The following is a 23,626-nucleotide window of genomic DNA, read 5'->3' on the forward strand; positions in this document are numbered from 1 at the left end:
TCAGCGATGGTATTGCCATTGAATGTCAAGGGGAGATGGTTAGATTATCTCTCGTTGGAGATGGTCATTGCCTGGCACTTGTGTGGCGCGAATGTTACTTGCCACTTATCAGCCCAAGCCTGGATATTGTCCAGGTCTTGCTGCATTTCTGCACGGACTGCTTCAGTATCTGAGGAGATGCGAATGGTGCTGAACATTATGCAATCAGCAGCAAACATCCCCACTTCTGACCTTATGATTGAAGGAAGGTCATTGATGAAGCAGCTGAAGATGGTTGGGCCTTGGACACTCCCCTGAGGAACTCCTGCAGTGACTCCCTGGAGCTGAGACATTGACTTCCAACAACCAAAACCATCATCCTTTGTGCTAGGTATGACTCCAAACAGCAGAGAGTTTTCCCCCTGTTTCCCATTGACTTCATTTTGCTAGGGCTCCTTGATGCCATACCCAGTCAAATGCTCACCTCACCTCTTGAGTTCAACTGTTTTGTCCATGTTGCTGTTGTTGCTTCCTTAACGGAGACTGGTCTATCTCATAGTTGGCCAGCTGTTCAAATATCATGAGCCAGAAAAATAAATTGTATACTGAGAGCTATAAGTTTCTAATATATTTGGATCTTCATTGATATTTCATTTAAAATCACATATGCTACAAAATAAAACTAGAAAACTACACCATTAATATGGCTTTAGATGTGTTAGCAGCAGTTTCCTCTCCGGTGGTATTGCTGCCAGATGTGTAGTGTGGTGAGAATTTTGTTGTTTAGCATTGATCCAATGCAAATTTCTAAGTTCAGCCTCAATTAGATATTGCTAATGGTCCTGGCAGCATTCCCACATGTCCTTGGAAACCTGCCACTGTGGTGGGGGAGCAGGAGCTGGCTGCTGCTGCAGTGATTTGATGCCTGCAGCAGCTTCAATGGCTAGGCAGCATATACAACTGGGGACCATGTTGCTGGTGCCACTGTTGCTGCCCTATTTCAGCAGTGAGGGAATGCTGAGTGTAAGTCCCTCACTCTATTATTGTGCCTACCTTGGGCATTTGGGAGTCAGTTTTCCTCTTGTCCCTCTGTAATTGATGTGGAGCACAGTGGAAGTGCGCTCCTACCAAACATACCTGAAGCTTGCCACCACTTGATGAAATATGTAAAATGGGTGTGCAGTGGGCAAGCATAGCTCCCTATGATTATACACACTCTCATTACTGGGGAGTAAGTTGTTTTTCTGCTGTAAGCTTTAAAAGCAGCAGCTTAAAGATTCTGTGACTTTGTGAGCAATGTGGCAGTTTGATTTTATAAGCCTTTTATGGCACTATTGTGGCAGGTTAAATTGGGAAGTCCTTCTTTTCTGGCTACCTGCACTTGCTGTAGACTTATTCTTGTGGAAGTTTTCTGTCACAAACTAATTAGTTCAGAGCATAAATAAGAGGTAATATTGGCCCTGTCCAACCTGCCCCACCTAGTGAGGTTTTCACATTGTTTTTCTGCACTGCAGCCATGTTCTCTTGCTGATCTTGTTGGTGACAGCAGCAAAGATACTTTGCTGTAGGAAGTGCAACCGAGGAGGGAAGTACTCTTTCTCCACCATGGCTCTAAAGTTTCCTAAGATCTAGGCAGAAGAGTGTGGTAAAAGGTGTCCACAGGATCTTTTATTTATGCTGTGAATCAACTAATCCTAGCATGATCTCTTACCTGCAACGCATTAATTTCTTCACTTTATTGCTCCTTCCCACGCATATCCAGATTGCTCCATTGTGCACTTTCCTGTGGTGCATTTTACTGACGCAGAAGTTTAAACCAAATTGGGACTTGCTTGTCATTAAAGAAAGATCAAAGTTCCCTTTTTCCCTTCGCAGCACATTCCTGAAGGACAGTATTCAGGTTGAAGTTAACGTGCACCAATATTGGTCCATCATTTGGATAGATGCCATTAAATCTTCCAGTTAATACCCTTAAAATTCCCTCTGGAGTTGTGCAAAGCCATAATTTCACATTTGGGAGCATTCAGCACCTTATCTAACTAGTTAATGCATTTCAAGGTGCACCTGATCCCCAGTTAAGCCTAACAGCATGACAATATTACTTGTGAGAAGAAGTGCTACAGCACTTTCAGAAGTGATCAAAACAAGCACTCTTGGCAGTGTTTCTCATCCCTCCAATCCCATTATGACCCCACCTATTTTTGTTGCTCAGGGATCACATAATATGCAGAACAGGCTCTTGGAAAGAATCTCACTGCCAAGAAAATGCCCATCATTGCAGAAGGGAACCCAGACTTGTTGCAGCAGCTACTGCCGTACTGAAAGTGCCCCAAAGATGAAGGAACCTACCAGATTATAAGCCTAGAGCAAAACCAAGGCCGACAATGTTGAAGAGCATATTTGGGCTTTACTCCTGCTACCCTGGGCCTACCACCATCTTACTGCAGGCATTCCCCCAGAGACCAGCAGGAAGAGGGAGGAACAGCAGCAAAATCAGCCAGGAACCCGAGGCTGATGCCTTCAAATGCATTTACATACAGTGGCTAGGAAGAGGCGGCCAACAGCAGTCCTGGCAGGGCGGGAAATGGGGAATGCAATTCAGGTTGGTATCATGGCATTGGTCTTACAAACTGATTTCCTCCTTTTTCTGCCATTGTCATAGATGGTGGAAGAAAATTGAGACCTATAAGTTCATTTTTATAGTGTGATCCATTGATGAAGGCATTGAAAAACATGAATGAGATTGCACAACTGTTTTTTTAAAGGTAAATTTAGTGATTCACTTTTAAAGATCTTGGATCTCAACAACAGCCTGGATAAAATCTAAGATTTTGACATGTGCTCTGTAAGCTTCCAGCTACATGAAGGCTGCACAAGACACCATGTTAAAAACTTCAGTTATTCGACTGTTTCAGTGGGGAATAGTGACATTATATTGACTGAATAGGTGGTTTCTGTAAAAATATGATTTCTTTTTCCATATTTAGTAAAAATATATACTATATTTTAAAACTGAATTAACCGATAACACTAACATATCATAGCGTAAGTGAAGATCATGGCATTGAAAGAGATTTGAATAAATTGGATTTTTGTGAACCGATGTAAGGAAAATGTGAAACAACTTAAATTGTATTTGCATTTATAAAGTGCTTCTTACGTAAATGATTGTTGTATAGACATTCAGCATTCTGGGACAAAGACTGGAGCCCATTGGCAAAAGTGAATAGGCATGAGTGTGATTACAAAGAAATCACTGAAAGTATCCATTCAATACTATGTTATTATCAACAAGATTAATTGAATACTACGATGCACCTCAAGGACACCTGATAGCAAATAAAAACAGATTAGTTGAACCCTTTATAAAATGGTGGGAAAATTAGAGTGGGGGGATATATTCAATAGAATGAATAGTTAATATTGTTGTTTAAAGAAACCTGGTTGGTGTGCTTTATTCTGGGGGACAAATAGAGTTTTAATTGGCTATTCGTTGGTAGGTGGGAAAAGTCATTGATATGCTGTGACCTGTGGAGAAATGGGACTGAATTAACAATGCATTTCTCCCACCTTGGTCATAACACAAGCAATTAGGAAAGCAAATTGCACATTGGCCTTTATTGCAAGGGGATTGGAGTACAAGAATAAAGAGGTCTTGCTGCAATTGTACAGGGCTTTGGTGAGAACACACCTGGAGTACTATGCACTGTTTTGGTCTCCGTATTTAAGGAAGGATATACTTGAATTGGAGGCGGTACATTGAAAGCTCACTAGATTAGTTCCTGAGATGAGAAGGTTGTCCTATGATGAAAGGCTGTGATAGACAGATATTTGGTCTCTCAGGGATTCAAAGGATATGGGGAACAGGCGTGAAAGTTGGGTTGTGGCCGAGGATCAGCCATGATCATATTGAATGGTGGAGCAGGCTCGATGAGCCGTATGGTCTACTCCTGCTCCTATTTTTTTATGTTTTTGTTGGCAACTTTCCTGGAGTGCCAGATCCCAGAGATGCATGCAGACGTGCATACCCTTGCCTTGGTGATGAGTTCAACATAGCAATGGCAAGGTGAGAGGGGGACTAGCCTCCTGGAATCTTCTCCAGTCCCCATCCATCTATGGTCAGCAGGGAAGTTCATGTGAGCCTTAAAAGGGAGGAGGAGAGGCTGGCCTCCACATCTGGCAGCTCCCCTCAGGACGATCTGAGTGTAGACAATGGCTCCTCAGCCCATCTGCCAGTGAGCCCAACTCCAGTAGCTGCGATGACTGAGGAGGATCCTGCACATGTGCAGGAACCCATCAGCCAGCCGGACTCTCCAGGCCTCAAGTACACAGAGGGCACCAGCCAATGCATCCCAGCTGATGGGGCAGGGCATTCAGCAGCCTGTCTTCACCTCAGCTGTCAGCGCAGGGGGAGCATTCCGTAGAAGCTCACGGAAGCGAGTGAAGAAGAGCACCTAGATGCAATTGAGATTTCATGGGTCTGTGTAATTTGGTCTTGTTATTGAATATTGTGAACTTTTAAATAAATGGGGGTCACTTTCATTGCTGTGAATCTCTCATGCTTTCTATGCTGCCCTGTCATATGCCACCTTCACGCATGCTCCCTCAATGTGCTGCCAATGCAGTGGTCAGCTGCATTTGGTCACCTTCTCAGCTCTTTGCGCGCATCTGTTGAGTCTGGGCATAAGGCGATAGGAAAGAGGTAATGCGCAGAATACAGTCAGGTGAGTATTTATTGAGTTCACTTGGAAAGGCATCATGGTGGCAGAAACCAGGTATGTATGAGATTGCCCCAAGCCTCCCTTGTGTATCTCTCAATGACCCTCACCTCTACTACAAAGGCTCCATCTTTCTGCACTGCCAGCTCGGTATCCTCCTCCACATCCTCCTCTTCGGATGAGGAGTGGCGTTAAATCATGTCCTCTTGATGCAAGGCCTCCCCCCTCCGCAGTGCTAGACTGTGCAAAGCACTGCAGACCACCACATTATGCGAGACCCTTGCTGGGGCATACTGGGCTCCACCAAATCAATCCAGGCACTGGAATTTCATCTTCAGCAGCTCAATGGTCTGCTCGATGTTCTCTGGGGTGGAGCCGTGGCAAGTGTTGTACCTCTCCTCTGCTGCAATGAGAGGATTCGACAGGCATGAGTAGCATTGTCTTCAACGGATAGATCTTATCACTGAGAATCCATCCTTGAAGGCTGGAAGAAATGTGGCATTTGGGACAGCTGAAATATGTAGGTGTTGTGGCTGCTTCCCGGGAAGCGGGCACACACCTGCAGGAAATGCTTTTGGTGGTTGCAACTTTGCCAGTGCTTTACATAGCACTTGGAGCCTATCCTTTCCAGCATGCGCCACAAGGTTCTGGGTTCAAGTCCCACTCCAGGTCTCGAGCACAAAAATCAAGGCTGAGACTTCAGTGCAGTACTGAGGGAGTACTTCACTGTCAGAGGTGCCATCTTTCAGATGAGACATTAAACTGAGGCCCCATCTGTCTGCTTGGGTGGATGTAAAAGATCCCATGACACTACTTCGAAGAAGGGCAGGGGAGTTATTCCTGGTGTCCTGGCCAATATTTATCCCTCGATCAACGTCACAAAAACAGATTATCTGATCATTATCACATTGCTGTTTGTGGGTATTTGCTATGCACAAATTGGCTGCTGTGTTTCAACATTTCAACCGTGGCTGCATTTGAAAAGTGTTTCATTGGCTGTTGAGTACTACGGGATGTCTCGTGGTTGTGAAAAGCGCTATATAAATGCAAGTATTTTTTTCTTTTATGAAAGTGGTGACCAACTCCATCAGTACACTTCTGGACCCAACATGCTGCAGCATCTGATGACCAATTCTGAAATCATGCAGTCTGCTTGCTGCCATGCAGGCTCACACTGATGCCATCATGGCTGCGGATACCAGTGTTCAAAGGGGCTTGCAGGGTCTCACAGCAATGTCCTCCAACAGATTACGAGGATTACTAAGATACTGCCCCAGGGGAGTGATAGTGGCTCCATCGAGTATGAACCTGCTGTCCTCTCTCAGGATGACAGCATTCAGCATCTCATCCCGTTAAACCACCAGTGTCTGTGCTGTTGCCTGGCGGCCAGCCAGCCCAGGCTGCTACCACCCATGCAGAGATGGTGCAGTCTGAGGCTGGGCCTTCTAGACCCAGAGCTGCTTGAGGTCAGCCTGCAAGGGCATCTGTAGTCTCTTCCACTGAAATTCAACAGCCTTCCACCAGCCATGCTGCAGTCGTTGGGGTAGCACTGCATAGAAGCACAGGGACAGGCAAAAGCACATGCAATACAAGCACTAAGAGAATGCAGTGGAATGATTAGTCTACTTTTGTATGCAATATGGTATGATTTCATTTATAAATTTGGTTTGAAATGTTTATTTTGTGTTGGCTTTTAGTTTTGCATTGTGGGCAAGAGGACAATGTGATGGTAAATGCAAGAGGGAAGGTAAGGAGTGTGGGACTGTTAATGAATGGAGAATTGGAGAAATCAACTAGCAACTAACCTGTAAGTAGTTGATGATACCGTTAAATAGCTCTGGTTGGGAGGGTGGGGGTTCTTCCTGCTGTTTAACATGTGTTCAGCCATGTGAGGTTAAGGCAGGGCATGACTGGAGAGTTGAGCTCCAAAATGGCAGTGCTGGTGTCAAATCAGCATTGCACACTGATTGACAGACATCATGATCTGCCTGCTCTGCACACTTCTGGTGGACGTTACCTTCATGTACATTAATGCCTTCAGCAGTATGGTATCTGGCATGATTCGCAGCAGATGTGTGCACATGCGCATCTGATGCCATTTTGGTCCCCAAACAGCACACCTAGGACCCAAACAACATGTGCTACCAAGCCCAAATTTGCATCCCTAATCTTCAAAGGGACATTGAGATATTGCAGCAAGTTCAGAGAAAAATGACCAGTATAACCCTGAGATTAAAATTTAATACAAAATTACAGAGACTCACAGGGTAGATATTTAATTTTACGGCAAGAGCGTTAAACATCATTTGGGTAGAGAGAGAAGGGGATTACACACCCTTCACAACATCCAACTTATTTTTTTTCCATTTAAGTTAATGGAAGGAAATTTGGGTGGTTTACATAACAGCCATCTTCTCTGCTCAATTTTCCTCCTTGCAGTCAGCCTAGGCAAATCTTTATGCCCAGGTGATAAAGATATAAATGTATCCCATAGGCCCAAATTCCTGGGTTGGGGGAATGTGGAAATCCAGTTTCACTCATGGGATGGTAGGAATTTTGTGTGGACCATAAATTGGCTGTGATTCTGCACATTTAAACTCCACCACAAATAGTCGGGTTGTGGTTGAGGGCACTCCTGGGATACCCTTGAAATTTCACCTCGCTCACCTTTAAAGAATCATAGAACGGTTACAGCACAGAAGGAGGCCATTCAGTCTGTCGTGTCCGTGCCGGCTCTCTGCAAGAGCAACTCAGCTAGTCCCACTCCCCTTCCTTTTCTCCGTAGCCCTGCACATCTTTTCTCTTCAGATAATTATCCAATTCCCTTTTGAAAGCCATGACTGAATCTGCCTCCATCACTGTCTCAGGCAGTGCATTCCAGATCCCAACCGCTCAGCACATAAAAATGGTTTTCTTCATGTCGCCTCTAGTTCTTTGACAATCACCTTAAATCGACCCTTCTACCAATGGCTCCCTATCTACTCTGTTCAAACTCCTCATGACTTTGAACATCTCTGTCGAATCTCCTATCAACCTTCTCTAAGGAAAACAGCCCCAGCTTCACCAATCTATCCAAGTAATTAAGTCTTTCATCCCTAGAACCATTCTCGTAAATCTTTTCTGCACCCTCTCTAATGCCTTTACATTCTTCCTAAAGAGTGGATACAATACTCCATTTGAGCCTGAACCAGTATTTTATAAAGGTTCATCATAACATGCTTGCTTTTGCACTCTATGCCTTTATTTATAAATCCCAGGATCCCATATGCCTTATGAACCACTTTCTCAACCTACCCTGCCACCTGAAATGATTTGTGCACATATACCCCCAGGTGCCTCTGCTCCTGCATCCCCTTTAGAATTGTATCTTTTATTTTATATTGCCTCTTCTTGTTCACTTCACACTTCTCTGCATTAAACTTCATCTGACCCTTTTATTCCATGGCTTCAAGTTTGCTGCAAGCCTTTTATGTGGAACTTTATCAAACGTCTTTTGAAAGTCCATGTATACAACATCAACTGCATTACCCTCATTAACCCTCTCTTACCTGACCCAAAAAAACTCAATCAAATTAATTAAGCATGATATGCCCCTGATTAATTCACATTTGTCCAAGCGACTGTCAATTTTGTCACAGATTATCATTTCTGAAAACGTTCCCATCACCAAGGTTAAACTGACTGGCCTGCTATTGCTGGGCTTATCCTTGCACCCTTTTTTGAACAATGGTGTAATGTTTGCGATTCTCCAGTCCTCTGGCACCACCCCTGTATCTAAGGAGGATTGGAATATATGGCCAGTGCCTCCACAATTTCCACCCTTACTTCCCTCAATATCCTCAAATGCATCTGATCAGGTCCTGCTGACCTATCAACTCTAAGTACAAGCAACCCATCCTCCCCATTGTGAAGAGGCTGGTCAATTGCTTCCAGCGACCTGTGAAGTCTAACGTCATGCAGCATCTGTCTGAGGTTGCAGCTTCCACTGCAGTCGTTGAAGCTTGCATGGAACAGCAAGCTGCTGCAAAGAAAGCTCAGGCAGCTGCCATGGTGGCTCTAGGCTCCTCAGTTGAAAGGGGCTTGCAGATTGTCTCTGATGCCCAGAAATCTGTTCTCCACCAGATCACTGGGCGGGCTGGATATAGTGGCATAGGAATCATTGAGCAGGAGCCTACTGGGCTCTCTCCAGATACCAGCATCGTTGCACCCTCCCCTGCCATTCCATCATTGCCAGATGGCCCAGAATGCTGAAGTCCATGCTGTGATGGCACAGTCTGAGGCAGGGCCATTATAGCTCACAGCTTCTCGCCGGTGTCCCAGGAGGACATTTGAACTATGCTCTTCAGATTCTCAGCAATCATCCACTGAGGATGCACTTCTCAAAAGCACTAGGTTACGCAAGACCATTTGTAGGTCATTACTAAGGATAAGCGTCAGGGTGAATAGTTTGATATGAGTAAACACTGTTGGTTGTGCAACATTTCCCTTGTTTGTTTTTAAAGTAGATAAAGAGTGATGATGGTAATTGAGTATGGTGAAATCAGTTGTCTTTTTTATTGTGATCTCATGGGGAAGGGGTTGAAAGGATTGAGTGCAGATGACCAATTTCCTAATGCATCATAATTCCTCAGGTGCATCATGTGGTAACAGCTCTGGAGTCTAATGGTGGAGCTTAACTCTCAAAATCACCTTTCAATTTGATGGAGGTGAGCATCCATCCCAGGAGTGGGCCTTCTACCTGGAAGCCTCTGGTGCTCCCCCAGTCCCCCTCCTCTTCTTTCTGCTCCTCTTCCTCCCTCCTCCTGTGGTTCCTCAGTTTGACCCTCTGGCACAATTGCTACTGGTAACGGCTGGTCTCTCATGATCAGCAGATTGTGGAGCACACAGCAAATCTCCACGATTCTGGAGACTTTCTCGGCCAAGTACTGCAGGGCAGCTCTTGACCAGTCAAGGCATCTAAAGCTTTGTTTCAGGATTCCAATGGTCTGCTCAACGATATTCCTGTTGGCTGAATGAATCTCATTGTTTTAGTGCTCAGCTGCTGTCTGGGGATTTCTCAGGGGAATCATGAGTCATAGCATCAGAGGGTATCCCTTGTCAATTACATAGAAATATGTCCCCTACATGTAAGTTTAAATCATTGATATATACCATAAACAGCAAGGAACTGAAATGAACACTGAGCCCTGCAGAACCCCACTGGAAACAGCCTTCCAATCACAAAAACATCTGTTGACCATAACCCTTTGATTCCTGCCACTGATCCAGTTTTGTCTCCAATTTGCCACATACCCTTGGATCCCATGAGATTTTAATTTTCTGACCAGACTGCCATGTGGGACCTTTTCAAAAGCCCTGTTAAAATCCATGTAGACGACACCAAATGTGCTACTCTCATTGGCCCTCCTTGCTACCTCCTCAAAAAATTCAATCAAGTTAGTCAGACATGACATTCCCTTAAATCCATGCTGACTGTCCTTGATTCATTCGGTCTCTCTAAACATCGATTTATACTGTCTCTCAGAATCTTTCCAATAATTTGCCCACTACTGAGATTAGGCTGACTGGCTTGTAATTACTCAGGCTATCTCTTCCTTCCTTTTTAAAAAAAGGGTCAACATTAGCAGTCTTCAAGTCCTCCGGTACTATGCCATTAACCAGAGAGGATTGAAAAATGATGATAAGAGCCTCCACTAGTAGCCAGCCATGCAGATTACTTTGGGGCTCAAAGATCTTTGGGATGGATGATTGTCTCAGTATCTTCTTAGGCAATCCCTTAGGATTGAGGATGGCTTGCTTTCACTCTGGTTCAATGGGTTCTGAGATGGCTGTAAGTCCAATGCATGATCTGCAGACTGCCACATGAGGGGCAGGTGATACTTGAAGGGCCAGGAAGATGAGTATGCTCCCAACGAAGTCCCCCGAGCTGTATAATGCCGTCTCGAATGTGCTTTCTCCATCAAGGACGGTCACGAACCAGGAACTCCCACGAGTGGATGAGGATGTTTCATCTCTTCAGGGATGCTTTGAGGACATCTCTAAAACATTTCCACTGTCCTCCTGGGAGTCTCCTGCCGCAACCAAGTTCTGAGCAGAACAGCTGCTTCAGGAGCCTGGTCTCAGGCATAGGAGCAACTTGTCCCACCCAGCAGAGCTGGTTTTGGATGACTAGCACCCCAATGCTGGGCAGGTTGGCTTGGGAGAGGACATTGCTGTTGGACTCCCTTTCTTGCCACCAGATTTGGATAATCTTGAGGAGGCACCACTGCTGATACTTCTCCAGTGCTTTGAGGTGCCTACTGTAGGGTGTCCAAGTCTCTGAAGCATGTAAGAGCGCAGGGATCACTGCTGCCCGGTAAACCATGATCTTAATCTCGGGTTAGAGATCCTGATCCTCAAATACTCTCTTCCTCAGTCGGCTGAAGGCTGAGCTGGCACATTGCAGGTGATAGTGCGCCTCATCATCTATGTCTGCCTTCACCAAGGGGTCCACATTTTCCAGGATCTCGCCATTGATCTTGATTGATGGGAGGAGATGTTGTGCTGTGGGAGCTGGTTGTTTTCCGAGTGTTTAGTGAGAGACGCATTTTCCAATATGCTTCAGAGAAGGAGTTGACAATGATCTGGAGCTCAGTTTCAGAGTGAGTGCATACGCAAACATCATGAAGCTCGACGACTGAGATTGATTTTGGTTTTGGAGTGAAGGCGGCGTAGGTTGAACAGTTTCCCGTCTGTTCTGTATATTATCTCCACGCCTGGGGGTAGTTTGTTGGAGGTGAGATGTAGCATTGCACTGAGGAAAATGGAGAAGAGGGCTGGTGCAATGAAGCATCCTTGCTTGGCCACAGTCTTGACTGAGATAGGGTCTGTGGTGGTTCCATTGGTGAGGATCATGGCTTGCATGTCATCATGGAGTAGACGGAGGATGGTGACAAACTTCTGAAGGCAGCCAAATTTTAGCTGGATGTTCCATAAGTCTTCGCAGTTGACAGAGCCAAAGGCTTTTCTGAGGTCAAAAAAGATCATGTGTAGCGGTGGGCGTTGTTCCCTGCATTTTTCTTGCATTTGTTTCATTATAAATACACCATGACAGCTGCCTGGATAGCATGGTGCACTGGTGGTGGTCACAGACAAGCTGTGCATTGAGGAAATTGAATCCCTTCCTATTCCTGAACATCAACAAATTTAAATAAGGGACTCACGTGGCCACATGCAGTCAATGGCTCCCTGGACCATGGGCAGTTCCGTCAAATCCTAGAGCTTTTTGCACCCTCGTCTTTTCTGGCAATTGAGACTGGTATAGACTCTTCCTCAGAGTGTATAAAACCTCAGAGACTTCCCTTATGCAGAAGTGCATGGAAGATTGTGAAATGTAACTTATATCACCTGTAGTGGCCTGGAAGGTTCCAGTAGCATAAAAATTATGAGCTTCTGTGACCTTGACTGCTACAGGCAATGCTGTGCTGTGATGTTTGAGTCTTCGTTTCACAAGGCCGCAGTTCTCAGTAATGATATCCTTGGTAAAATGCAACCTCCTTATGCACTGGTCTTGGGTCATGTGAATGTAGCAGTAGTGCTCTCTGAAGACCTGGATGGATTGGGCCTCCTGCTGAGAGGCCTTCATGCTCTCTTTCCCTCTCTTCTGCAGCAGCTGGTGCTGCTCTGCCCAGCCTCATCTCCTCCTCCAATTCCTCCTGCAAAGCATCTTAGCAAAATGGCTATAACCAGCCACTCCTGGTGATTCCTATGTCACTAATAAGGTAAAGTAGCACAGCACTAACTCTTTTTTTAGATGAAGTCCTGAGAGAATATCCAACAAAAATATTGACAGGCTGCTGGCAAAGTCTTGACAAAATGCTCCAGAAAGTCTCCCAATGTGTCTCAAAAGTCATCTTCAAACACGGTGTGGTCAGTCAATCTCAATCAGCAAGTGAGCACTGAAAGCTGACCATGGCTTTACATATTACTTGAAATCCTCAGCAAGGATTTGTTCACTCCTGGTTGCTGTTATGAAAGCTTTGTAAATGAAGTGTTTGAAGTGTTGCCCACCAGAATGGCATGTCGCGTGTTTAATGAGTACTAGCGGGCAATTTAGTTATCAATCAAAGCCTTAACGATCAACCAGGTGGACATTCCTAGCATGCACTTAAATCCCTCTCCCACACACCCTCCTTCATCACCTATAATACCAATTGTTAAAATTTTGTAGATTTTGTTTCCCAAATCCACTGCATACCCGCTTCTTGCTACCAATTTCCAAACCCTCAGCCCACCACCTACACCAGCCCTGAACCTCCATCTCCATTATCAAGCTGCTCGTCAAAGGAATTATTTTCTCCCCCAATACCCCCTCTTACCCTTTCCCAGTGAACCTCATCCACGAGATCCACCATGTCATTGCTTCTCAACTCTGTGCATGTCTCTCATAACTCCATTTCAATTCCCTAAGTCTGTCTTCCAACCTTCTCATTGCACTGAAATGGCCCCAAAGTCATCAACAACAGGCAACTGTAGTGCATTATCCCTACTGATCCTTCTCAACCTCCATTACATTTGACAAAGTCAACTACACCATCTTCCTCCAACACCTCTCCTCCTTTGTCCGGTTCAGTAGGGTTACAATAGATACCATTCCTATTTTTCTGAATCCAGCCAGTGTACCTCAACAATGACTTCTCTTTCTATAGCGCACTGTCACCTCCATTGTCCACCATGGATCTGCCCTTAACAGCTGCTCTTCTTCAGCACCAAGCTACCGCTTGGCATGCTCATCCTCAAATACAGGATCAGCTTCCGCATGACACAGTTGACACTTAGCTCTGTATCTCCACCATTTTCCTCAATTCCCTGATTGGCTCTGTCTTTTTGTTTACCTCCAATTACTTGTACACATCCACTTCTGGATGAGTCACAAGTTACTCCAGCTCACTAATGAAAAGACTGGAATCACTATCTTCAGTCCCCACTACAAACTCCATTCCCTTACCTCCGATATCATCCCTCTCCCACCACAGTCTTGGGCTGAACCAGACTGTTTACAGTCTTATCATTCTGTTCAAAACCTTGATAACCCTCAGGAATCCTATTAAATTTTCCTGCACTTGCAGTTGTAAGCTTCCTGGGTCTCTCTTACTGCAGTTAAAGCCACAGCTTGTTCTGCTGTGCTTTCCATCAGGTTCACTTCTTCATTGAATGGGTATGCCCTGAGTGACCCTACCGGTTTTCCTTTTAGTTTCCAGCAGTCAGCTTTAAAATACCCTGCTTTATTACAATGGAAGCACACAGGTCTCAGGGTCTCACTCTTGCTCACAGCATCTTCCTTTTTGGCTAGAGGAGGGCCCCCTGTGTCTCCTACCTTCCTTTCTCTCCGAGGACTGCTTGGGCTGCTATCATCTTCCCACCCTTTGTCCTTTTTTGGATTTGTGGGGGTGATTAGGAAAGGTTCTCCCCTGGGAAACCGACTTATAAATTAAAGCAAACACTAGAACGGCCACTTGCCAGGCTCTCTGAACCCCCCCTTGCTCCTCTACATGGGTCTTTATGGAGAGTGGGACAGAGTTTTTAAATTCCTCTAACAGAACTACTTCCCTGAGATTCTCATAGCTGAGCTGTACTTTAAGAACCCTCAGCCACTGGTCAAAAGACAGCTGCTTACTACTTTCAAACTCCAGATAAGTTTGATTCGCTTGCTTCTTTTAAAGGTTCTAAATTTTTGGCGATAGGCTTCAGGTACAAATTCTGTCCTGAGGATAGCATTTTTGGTCAGTTCATAATTTGATGAACTCTCATCTGGCAACAGGGAATAAACCTCATGGGCTTTTCTGGTTAGCTTGCTTTGTAGTAAAAGAGGCCAGCCCTCAGCTGGCCATTTTAGCTGCCTTGCCAGTTTCTCAAAGGACACAAAAATTCTTCTACATCCTCCTCATTGAATTTTGGAATTAGTTAAGCTAGTTTTAACAATTTTGTACCCAGCCCTGATTTGCGCACATCCATATTGGTCATGTTTTCACTGGGGTTACTCTGTCATCCCCTAGATAACTCAAGCCACTTCAGCTCTCTTTCTTTACATTATTTCTGGAATATTCATTCTCTCTCTCTCCTCTCTTACTCATTCTGTCTCCTCTCTTTCATTTTCACGTTCCTTCTGGGAGGCTAATTATAACAATATTAGGCAGGAACTGAAGAATTTAGATAGGGGGCAGCTGTTTGAGAGTAAATCAACATCCGACGTGTGGGAGTCTTTCAAACGTCAGTTGATTAGAATCAAGGACCGGCACGTTCTTGTGAGGAAGAAGTATAAGTTTGGCAAGTTTCGGAAACCTTGGATAATGAAGGACATTGTGAGCCTAGTCAAAAAGAAAAAGGAAGCATTCGTAAGGGCTGGAAGGCTGGGAACAGACGAAGCCCTTGAGGAATATAAAGAAAGTAGGAAGGAACTTAAGCAAGGAGTCAGGAGGGCTAAAAGGGGTCATGAAAAGTCATCGGCAAACAGAATTAAGGAGAATCCCAAGGCTTTTTATACGTATATAAAGAGCAAGAGGGCAACCAGGGAAAGGGTTGGTCCACTCAAGGGCAGAAGAGGGAATCTATGTGTGGAGCCAGAGGAAATGGATGAGGTACTAAATGAGTACTTTGCATCAGTATTCACCAAAGAGAAGGACTTGGTGGATGATGAGTCTAGGGAAGGGAATGTAGATAGTCTGCGTCATGTCGTTATCATGAAGGAGGAGGTGTTGGGTGTCTTGCAAAGCATTAAGGTAGATAAGTCCCCAGGGCCTGGTGGGATCTACCCCAGAATACTGAGGGAGGAAAAGGAAGAAATTGCTGGGGCCTTGACAGAAATCTTTGTATCCTCTTTGGCTACAGGTGAGGTCCCAGAGGACTGGAGAATAGCCAATGTTGTTCCTTTGTTTAAAAAGGATAGCAAGGATAATCAGGAAATTGTAGGCCAGTGAGCCTTATGTCAGTGGTAGGGAAATTATTAGAGAGGATTCTTCAAGACAGGATTTACTCCCATTTGGAAACAAATGAACTTATTCGTGAGAGGCAGCATGGTTTTGTGAAGGGGAGGTCGTGTCTCACGAACTTGATTGAGTTTTTTGAGGAAGTGACAAAGATGATAGATGAAGGAAGGGCAGTGGATGTTGTCTATATGGCCTTCAGTAAAGCCTTTGACAAGGTCCCTCATGGCAGACTGGTACAAAAGGTGAAGTCACACGGGATCAGAGGTGAGCTGGCAAGATGGATACAGAACTGGCTCGGTCATAGAAGACAGAGGGTAGCAATAGAAGGGTGCTTTTCTGAATGGAGGGATGTGACTAGTGGCGTTACGCAGGGATCAGTGCTGGGACCTTTGCTCTTTGTAGTATATATAAATGATTTGGAGGAAAATGTAGCTGGTCTGATTTGTAAGTTTGCGGACGACACAAAGGTTGGTGGAGTTGCGGATAGTGATGAGGATTGTCAGAGGATACAGCAGGATATAGATCAGTTGGAGACTAGGGCGGAGAAATGGCAGATGGAGTTTAATCCGGACAAATGTGAGGTGATGCATTTAGGAAGATCTAATACAGGTGGGAAGTATACAGTAAATGGCAGAACCCTTAGGAGTATTAACAGGCAGAGAGATCTGGGCGTACAGGTCCACAGGTCACTGAAAGTGGCAACGCAGGTGGATAAGGTAGTCAAGAAGGCATACGGCATGCTTGCCTTCATCGGTCGGGGCATAGAGTATAAAAATTGGCAAATCATGCTGCAGCTGTACAGAGCTTTAGTTAGGCCACACTTAGAATATTGAGTGCAATTCTGGTCGCCACACTAGCAGAAGGACGTGGAGGCTTTGGAGAGGGTACAGGAGAGGTTTACCAGGATGTTGCCTGGTCTGGAGGGCATTAGCTATGAGGAGAGGTTGGATAAACCCGGATTGTTTTCACTGGAACAACGGAGGTGGAGGGGCCACATGATGGAGGTTTACGAAGTTATGAGTGGCATGGACAGAATGGATAGTCAGAAGCTTTTTCCCAGGGTGGAAGAGTCAGTTACTAGGGGACATAGGACAAGGGGCAAAGTTTAGAGGGGATGTGCGAGACAAGTTCTTTACACAGAGGGTGGTGAGTGCCTGGAACTTGCTGTCAGGGGAGGTGGTGGAAGCAGGTACGATAGCAACGTTTCTCTTTCCCTGTCTTCTAATTCAAGTTTCCTTTGTTTCAATTGTATCTTTGCCAGCAGTACCCTGTCTAGGTCTGCTTCTAACCTTGTTTCTGCTTCTTCATATTCAAGGAATAAATGGTTTGGAGTTCAGACTTCCTAGCCTTGCCACATACAGTGATCCCACACTGCTCAACCATTTTCCTCAACTCCTCCATAGACAGTGCTTATAACTTATCCCAAGTTGCTTCATACAGGCTTGGAGAGCTACTAGCTTCAGGCACAGACATGTTAGTATTCAAGCACACACAACCACAAGTAAACCTGTATTGAAATCGTGCTTTTCTTTTGATTAGGAACAATTTGGCTTTTCCCTTCCAATTTCTCCCATTTGTCTGTAGGTCAATTCCAGACACTAGCACCCAAATTTCTGTTGCAACCAGGTGAGAAAGAGGTCTGGGGTTCCCTCTCAGCCTTCACCTGGTCTTACTGTAACAGGGTTTGATTTTAAACACACTGTTTTTAGCTCCCCCTTGGTGAATCCTTGTTCACCACTTTCCAACTATAAGGCAAAGAAACCAGCATAAACAGGCTTTCTTAAGTTTAAAGAAGAAAAATTGAAATTTATTAAACTTAAAATTAAACTCTAATTTGGTTAACGCCTATGGTATATGACGAGCCCACGCTAGCATGCATACATGATACACACATGCAGATGGGCACAGAAAGAGCAGAAGAAAAATAAAGTGGAAATGTTTGAGGCAATCTCTGAAGAGGGTTTTTTGTTATTGTGATTCGAGCTTTCTGCAGAGTCCTTGATTGTAGGTAGTGCTACGGCCGACCGCACCTGTCAAAGTCCCCAATCAAAATATATGATTCTGATTGTGGTGGGACCAACGCACTGTTAATTCAATCCTGTCGTTCCACAGATGGGCTAATATATAGAGTCATAGAGAGATACAGCACCGAAACAGGCCCTTCGACCCACTGAGTCCATGCCGACCAACAACCATCCATTTATACTAATCCTACATTAATCCCATTTTCCCTCTCACATCCCTACCTTCCCTCAATTCTCCAACACCTACCTACACTGGGGGCAATTTTTTTTTCCAATGGCCAATTTACCTATCAACCCACAAGTCTTTGGCATGTGGGAGGAAACTGGAGAACCCAAAGAAAACCCACGCCGTCACAGGGAGAACTTGCAAACTCCGCACAGACAGCACCCAGAACCGAACCCAGGTCACTGGAGCTGTGAGGCTGCGGTGCTAACCACTGTGCTATTGTGCCGCCCTTTTATTTTAAAACTTTCCAAATTAGAGAGAGACCCAACCAAATTGTACCATCTATTAACCCCCGAATGAGTCTAACCAAACCAGGTGTCTTTAAATCAATAAATTAACTCTTTAATTAGAAGAACTAAATTCTTAAACACTATGAAGATATAAACAACATTTAAAATAGAAAAAATTAGAGTCCTTGCAAATTTACAGTCCAATGTTGCTTGAAGTCCTCACAGGATGTTGCTTTCCTTCTCCAGCAAATATCAACAATTAACAACTTGCAAATACTTTCAATGGAATCAATCTGACTTGAGAATTTTAAAGGGATAAAAGATTGTCACAGTCTAACTTCCCTTTCTTCAATTTAAATTACCAGACATCTCTGTTTTGGCTTGACTTTTTCTTGTAATTTTGAGAGATAATAATAAAACAGACTAAAATCCTCTTCCTTCAGTTTAAATGGTTGAGAGCTCTTTTTCAGGTGTGCTCATCACAGCTGTGTCCTCTGTGTCTGTCTGTTTGTGTCTTGTGTTGGAACAGACTGTCTCACTAAAAGCCAGTTCAAACTGAATTGAAACAAATGTATCGCATCAGGCTCACTCCTAGTGGCTGTTTCCATGGTATCGAGAATGTACCCTTTGAATCGCAGTCTCCAAATGGCTGTTTTTAAGGCAACAAAAATGCACCCTCCTATAACTGCTGAGGCTTGCTGATTCAACTACAGGACCATGACAGTAGATCTTGCCTTTCACTGAGGCCCAGTATTCTTCTTAAACCCTGTTCACTGTAGGAGACTTTTCTCTCTTGGGGTTCATGTGTCTTCAGTGGGTTTTGGAATTCTGTGAGAAAGAGATGGGAGCAGTCAGAAGAGGCTCTGGCAAGCCAGCCAGGAGAGGTCTTTACAATCCAGGAGCAAACAGCTTTTTGCAGGCTCTCAGTTCAAACTGTACAATTCAGAAACCCCCAGGATGCCAAGCAGGTTAGTCATGTGACTAACTGGTCTGACCACGTTTTGGCTTTGTGTATTGTGTCATCTTCACAGGGAATAGAATGCGCTTCCCTGCCTTAAATGTTTTTTTCCAGACAAGATCTGGCAGTCCTTGTTACAGGCCTTTTCCTCTTGCCAGCAACAATTTGAAATTTAATGTCCATGTGTCAAAATTAATATGCCTCATTCTTGGCAGGTGGGGGCCTGCATGACCCCATTTATCAGTCCAAGCCTGGATATTGTCCAGATCTTACTGTATTTCTACATGGACTGCTTCGGTACCTGAGGAGTCGTGAATGGTGCTGAACATTGTGCAATCATCAGCGAACATCCCCACTTCTGACATTATGATGGAGGGAAGATCATTTAAGAAGCATCTGAAGATGGTTTGGCCTAGGACAGTAACCTGAGGAACTCCTGCAGTGATGTCCTGGAGCTCAGATGATTGACCACCAACAATCACAACCATCTTCCTTTGCACTAGGTAGAACTCCAACCAGCCGACAGCTTTCCCCCTGATTCCCATTGACTCCAGTTTTGCTAGGGCTCCCTGATGCCATACTCGGTCAAATGCTGCCTTGATGTCAAGGGCAGTCACGCTCACCTCACCTCCGGAGTTCAGCTCTTTTGCTCATGTTTGAACCAAGGGTGTAATGAGGTCAGGAGCTGAGTGGTCCTGGCAGAACCCTAACCAAGCATCACTGAGCAAGTTATTGCTAAGCAAGTGCCATTTGATAGCACTGTCGACTACACTTTCCATCACTTTACCGATGATCAAGAATAGACTGAGGGAACGGTAATTGACCGGGTTGGATTTGTCCTGCTTTTTGTGTGCAGGACAAACCAGGGCAATTTTCCACATTGCAGGGTAGATGACAGTGTTGTAGCTGTACTGGTACAGCTTGGCTAGGGACGTGGCAAGTTCTGGAGCACAGGTCTTCAGTACTATTGCCAGAATGTTGTCAGGGCCCATAGCCTTTGTGGTATCCAGTGCCTCAGTTGTATTTTGATATCACGCGGATTAAATCGAATTGGCTGAAGACTGGTATCTGTGATGTTGAGGACTTCAGAAGGAGGCTGAGATGGATCATCCGCTTGGCTCTTCTGGCTGAAGATAGTTGCAAATGCTTCAGCCTTATCTTTTGCACTGATGTGCTAGGCACCCCCATCATTGAGGATGGTCAGAAATGGGGATGTTCGCTGATGATTGCACAATGTTCAGCACCATTCGCGACTCCTCAGATACTGAAGCAGTCTGTGTAGAAATGCAGCAAGACCTGGACAATATCCAGGCTCGGGCTGATAAATGGCAAATAACATTCGTGCCAAGCAATGACTATCTCAAACAAGAGAGAATCTAACCATCTCCCCTTGACATTCAATGGCATTACGATCGCTGAATCCCTCACTATCAACATCTTGGGGTTTACCATTGACCAGTAACTGAACTGGAATAGCCATATAAATACAGTGGCTACAAGAGCAGGTCAGAGGCTAGGAATCCTGCGGCGAGTAACTCACTTCCTGACTCCCCAAAGCCTGTCCACTATCTACAAGGCACAAGTCAGGAGTGTGATGGAATACTCTCCAATTGCCTGGATGGATGCAACTGCAACACCATCATCCAGGACAAAGCAGCCCGCTTGATTGACACTCCATCCCCAAACATTCACTCTCTCCACCACCGACGCATAGTGGCAGTAGTGTGTACCATCTACAAGATTCACTGCAGCAACGCACCCAGGCTAATTAGACAGTATCTTCGAACCCACGACCTCTACCACCTAGAAGGACAAGGGCAGCAAATGCATGGGAACACCACCAGCTGCAAGTTCCTCTCCAAGTCACACACCATCCTGATTTGGAACTATATCGCCATTCCTTCAGTGTTGCTGGGTCAAAATCCTGGAACTCCCTTCAAATAGCACTGTGGGTGTACCTACCCCACATAGACTGCAGCGGTTCAAGAAGCTGGCTCACCACCAGCTTCTGAAGGGCAATTAGGGATGGGCAATAAATGTTGGCCCAGCCAGCGATGCCCACATCCCATGAATGAATAAAAAAAGTATGGCCAGCTTGAGGCTGCCCTCAACTGATAAGTTCTAGGACTGGCACTATGCAGGACATACCTATAATTGAAGGCTTCTGGAAGGGCCAGAAGGAGAGCAAGTCTAGGCAGCTATTACAATCGCAGAAGTAGTATCAGCAATTGCAGGCACCTCTTCTAACCCAGCAGAAGGAGCTAATGAGCCACTGTCAGCCCAAGTAGTCTTCAGGGAAATCAGCACTCAAGTCCCTCATTTTGATCTCCAACCACGGTAACACATAGGCAAATTAGTAGGAAATCCTCCCATCAATTGTCACCACTAAGGGAGGAAATGCCATAGTATATTTAAATTGTAGACATTTTCCCTTGAATTTCTATTGGAAGTTGTTTACGTTTGGCCTTTGTTAGCATGTTTGTTATTTGGGAAAGTTTCTCAGGCTGTGAATTGCCGAACAACTTTGAACTGATATGTTTGGTCAATTAGTAAGAGTTAAGTTTTCAAATAACTGAAAGTAATGTTCTAGTGGAGCTGGATTATCATTTCGCTGGTTCCAATTTCTTTGAAGGTTTCTTTGCGAATGAGTTGCAAGAACCATTTCATCCCTTTATCATGGCAGGACTTGGACTTTGTTCCCAGATGATTGAATCATATGGGAAACACTGCAGACAGCCATCCAGGGATATGGAAGTAGCAGCCTTCATCTATTCATGCCCACAGGGGATCCCAGGTTAGCAGTTGTTCGCAGACAGAAGATTGATTTCTTTGGAACCATCAATTTTGGAGAGGTATGTGATAGCAGTTAGCACTATTCTCATTCTGTTGTTACCTAAGAGTGACCTGGGAGGTGATCAGTGCATTAATTGACATTACTTCTGGACTTATGGTTCCCATTAATAGTGGCAGTTTTAGAAGGTCCTTCTCTGTCTTTGGATAGATAAATAAAAGCAAAATACTGCAGATGCTGGAAATTTGAAATAAAAACAAGAGATGCTGGAAATACTCAGCAGGTCTGGCAGCATCTGTGGAGAGAGAAGCAGGGTTAATGTTTCAGGTCAGAGTTCTGATGAAGGGTCACTGGCCTGATGCTTCTCTCTCCACAGATGCTGCCAGACCTGTTGAGTATTTCCAACATTTCTTGTTTTTATTTTGGATAGATAAAGTTTTCTGATACTGATTCTGATCGGTTTATCTAATCCAGTAAAAACAATTAGGTGAACCTTGACTGGGAACATTTAGATAGGACATAGGATGTTTGTTTTGAAGATAGATCTGTTTTGTTACTGCCACGTGGTGTGACGTGGCTGGTTCCCACTGTTCAACTTCCCATCTGACCACAGCAAGTATATTTGTACTAAGAGTTTAGCCCCTTTGTGTTTTATTCTTCAATAACCAGAGAGCGACAGGTCTTACAGGTTTTTAAAAACAGAAAGTCAATTGTTTATTAATCAATATGCCTTATCCCGAAATTGTCGCAACCACATTCACTCATGCATTTGTTCGCGCATACACACAAACACACACACATGAGAAGAAACAGATCGAGAAGGGACAGAGGTAGGTGGGTTTTAGCAGGGTGAGAAGAGTTACGATAAACCTGTTGAATTTTCTAGACACCCAAGTTATAGAGGGTTGCAGGCCTGTGATGACTGTAGATTTCTCTCTTGATTGAAAGTTCTGTTGAAGATGGTGGATCACCTCTACCTCTCTCTCTGCTATATGATGTAGATGTGGGATTTTTTCCACCAGGGCATGTGCTTTCTGGAATGCCAGCAGTTACGTGTACCTTCACCTTCTGGGTCAGTCTTTCTTTCTCACTCTCTCTCTCTTTTGGCTGTTTTTTTTAAAGGTAAAACTATCACTTCTCACGTCCTGTTAGGAGACATTCTGGTTTCTCTCCCATGGTGGTCACACAATGGCCCAGGACGTGGCTACACCTCCTTTGTTTTAGAAGAAGACATTACATTTTGGTATTGTTATGATCCTGTAGTTTTTTTGGGGGAAGAATGCAGTGTGCCTTTAAGGCTGGAAAAGGAGCCATACTGCTTTAAGAACCAGCAAGTCTCAGGAGTTAGAGAAAGTGCATTTTGGTTGCCGTTGGATATAACCACACAGAGAGGGAACCAACCAGCTTCAAAGAATGAATCCTGGTTACCTGGAAACAGCCATTCAAAGACCAAGGACTTTGCAATGTTGCAATTGTCTTTTGAACTGGCTTTTTAGTTGAGACAGACTGTTCGAACAGGAAATCGGACAGACAGCTCTGTGTTAGCACCTGAAAGAAGTGTTCTCAGACCATTTCAATTGAAAGAAGATAGTTTAGTCTATTTATTTATTATTTTCCCTCAAAATTCTAAAATGTCAAGCCAAAACAGAGATTTCTGAGAATTTAAACTGAAGGAAGCTAAGTTAGACTGTGACAATCTTTTATCCCTCAAAAATTCTAAAGCCAAATTGATTCAT

The sequence above is a fragment of the Heterodontus francisci genome, chromosome 4 (genome assembly GCF_036365525.1).
Source record: "Heterodontus francisci isolate sHetFra1 chromosome 4, sHetFra1.hap1, whole genome shotgun sequence".
Lineage (NCBI taxonomy): Eukaryota > Metazoa > Chordata > Chondrichthyes > Heterodontiformes > Heterodontidae > Heterodontus > Heterodontus francisci.